We start from the raw sequence: 3315 nt of genomic DNA, 5'->3' as shown, positions 1-3315 counted from the left end.
GAAAGAGGGATTCCATTTTCAAAGAATTTAACAGAGAGACTAAGCAAGAGCTTTCTAGCATGTTTCAGAAGAACAGACTGGATGAGTCACCTGCAATCTACCAAAGACACAGGATAAAAATGCCTTCTCCAGCAGTGGTTAGACAATACTCTTCTTTGTGCCTGCTTTTCAGTTCTACTAGAAAAAAACAAAACAAAACAGTACTAGTCCTTTTAGAGATCCTTTGAGCCCTGAAGCTACCTTCTCCTTTAAACAGGAGTCTATCCACTTGTCTGAGGTAACACAGCACAGCTTGTTGTTACTGGGGCAGGTATAATTTTCCTCAGTGAATCAGTTCTAACAGTGTCTAGCAAAAGATGAAAATCAAATATGTTAACGTATTATCAGTCTGTAACACTTTCTCTGAAGCTGAATGATACTGTTTTAGGGGGATGCAGAATGCAGCACTGAGAATCATACAGACAAAAGCTAAAAGGATAGTTAGAGCTCACTTTTCCTGCCTACCGGGGGGGCAGGGGAAAGCAAAGCTCATCCTTCATTTTCACTCCCTCCCACACAATATTTCTTTAGCAATCTCTCAGGTGTCTCAGATGAGAGAAACGCGTTCCTATCATTACCCCGTATCATTTGTAAACATCCCACATACACAGCAGTTATGAATAGCAATGCACTTTCAATGCATTAAGAACCTGCAGTTTCCATTCAATATTGATAAGAAGGAAGAAAAGACTGCTTAGGAAGGGAACCAAGAAGCTGATCCAAATGCACAGCTCTTGCATGCAGCAAGGCTAGTTATGTACACGAGCAGAATCTTAAACAGCTTAAGATACATGGAAAGCTGAATCACTGTGTAAAGTTACTTGCATGATTTTTCTCCCCCCAAATAGTCATTAGGTTAAAAACACCGATTCATTTGTACTCTTAAAACAAGTATTAGCAGTAGAGTGACACGTATAGTAACATGGCTAAGAAAGGCCTGTCTGCTTCACTGGTTTAGTCCCCAAAGACTTTGCTGTTTAGGCCAAGCTTCCAATTTCAAATACACTTTGTGAGCTTAAGCATGCAATGATGCAGAAGAATGACTGTCTGGCTATTAGTCATAGTTAGAAGGATCATTCGCATGAAAATGTTCCTACAATTGGGGCTGGAAAGTGAATCTGTGTGCAGTTACTCATCAGACAAGTGATACAGAACCTGAAGTTTTAGCTAACAAGCTAAATGAAGTGCCTAAATGAAGCTGGCAGCAAAGGGACTCTTAACAGAACTTAGCATAATCTTGAAAATACTGTAAGCAACAGGATTTGCTCTATATTGGAGATGAGCAACCACCAACAAAAGTTTGAGTGGCAAGTTTAGTGTATGGAAAGAAATCAATACACAGGCACTCAAATGCTATGCGCTTACAACTGTACTTCGCACACCTGCATTCCCCTGCAGACAGAGGTTTATTTGGTCACATGACCCATCACCAAGAAAGCTCCAAAACCCCCACCCACCAGTTTTGAGGTACCAAGCCAGACCATCAGCACCGAGGGAGAAACTTTATAGTTTAGTTTGGAGTTATTAGCCATAAGATACTATTAACAGGTTAACCTATATGAACTGTGCTGCCTATATGCAAAGCTACTAGCCACTTAAGAGAATGGACATCTGTTCAGTCAGTGGTGTTGCCATCATTACCTTATTCCATTAATCAGCTGATATAGGTTAAACTGCCTTTCACAGCTCATCTTTATGCCTTATGCTGTTGAAAGGCTTGTATGGTAGTCACTGGTATACCATGAGAAAACTACACAAGAACAATATTTAGTACCTCCTATGCAGCCGAGATGTGGCTGCAAGGCACTTCTGTTGAACTCATTAGGACTACTGGAGCAGTACTTGACTGCTAATTGAATCTTATCCTTTAAGAAGATATAAAGAACAGCATTGAGATGCTCTGCTTTTATCTTCTTCTATGAGACCTATGCCAGAGCGATCTTCTCACACTATTACAGCATCTGTCTTATCACAGGGTTTGTTTCCAACACAGAGCAGAGAGTCCAGGTTACCATTCTGCCTGCACGCCTGCTTAAGGGAGTGTTGCAGAATACTTAACCATAAAAAGCCACCTAACTACCAATATACAAACTACCAACCTTACCCAACTGCTAGGAGACACTCCAGGCAAAAAAAAGCTGCTTTTCCTCACAAAGCGGTCTACGAAGACCTAAAGCGCCATCCCTAACCACGGGGCAGCACTATTGGTAAGACCCACTTGCTTTTGCTTTGATTTCTTCTCCTGCCGAGGCCTCCTGCCATGTACACAGCCCTGAACAGCAACAATACACACTAACCAGAACATGGCTAGTTTTCACTCTGCTGCAGCTTGACAAGCAGCTGAAGCAGTACTGGCACTGCCAAATTTAACGTTAAGGCTCTGAGTCAGCAGCTACCAGTTGCATAGGAAGCTTTCTATTTGTGACAAATAGTAAGGTTGGTAAAAAGCACAGCACTGGCTAGCATTTCAAGAGATCTTCCTCTAGCCATGAAAACTAGATTCCTGTAGGAAAGGATGATACTTGCTCAGGGAGACCTTCTTACATGTCCCAGCAAGCACATGTTATGAAGTGATGCTTGTAAAGAAGGAGGACAAAACGCATCAAACCGCACAGACAGACAGAACCTGTCTACAAACCCACACAACACACTGCACTGACAGGAGTTGTTTCAGGAAGAAAGAGTTGCAGTACTAGAAGCACGAGTGATGTTATCTAAAAGTAGTTATTTTAATCTTCAGTCAAAGGCTTCTAGAAGTTAGAAGTTGTACATGTTTCTAGACACAGTTTCATGGTACTTCATATGAAAGCACCACCTATCTAAAATAAAGTTACTGTCTGCTCAGTAGCAATTAACACAGATGCAATAACACAGTATCTGTTCAATACCACTGCCAAGGCAACAGCTATTTAAACTAATCCTCGCTCTTAGGCATCTCCTGGCTGTTTTCTGCACATAGTTTAGTTCTGTTACGTCAAAGACTTTCTTTCAGCCCAGGAGCTCTAAATAAGCTTACCACAGCTAGCGCGAGATCTCACCGGATCAGCAGGCAACCACAGTTCCAAGCAAGAAAGTTCAGCAGAACCGCTGGAGTTCTCTACGTGCGCCTGAAACCGAGCAGTCCATTTCAGTACCGGTAATTAAACACTTTTTACGGCGACAGGCTCACGCGTCACAGCAACCGCACTGCTTGCCGACGGGAAAGCTGCGCTCAGACCCAGGGCGCGGATCACCGCAGCTGGAGGCACCAGCCACACCACCCGCTACAGGCCCCCT

General features: G+C 42.9%; 1 protein-coding gene across 2 annotated transcripts in view; it reads right to left on the bottom strand.

Annotated features, from left to right (window-relative positions):
* OSBPL1A (oxysterol binding protein-like 1A) overlaps window positions 1-3163 on the bottom strand; it is an 82321-nt gene extending 79158 nt beyond the window's left edge. For both annotated transcript variants that reach the window (XM_009331443.1, XM_009331442.1), the window contains exon 1: window positions 3056-3163. The gene's annotated coding sequence lies outside the window, so the exon portion shown is untranslated. The remainder of the gene's footprint in view (window positions 1-3055) is intronic.
* Between the last annotated feature and the right edge of the window lie 152 nt (window positions 3164-3315).

This window comes from Pygoscelis adeliae, unplaced genomic scaffold (genome assembly GCF_000699105.1).
Source record: "Pygoscelis adeliae isolate BGI_AS28 unplaced genomic scaffold, ASM69910v1 Scaffold108, whole genome shotgun sequence".
Lineage (NCBI taxonomy): Eukaryota > Metazoa > Chordata > Aves > Sphenisciformes > Spheniscidae > Pygoscelis > Pygoscelis adeliae.
This window is presented reverse-complemented; position numbering and strand designations above follow the sequence as displayed.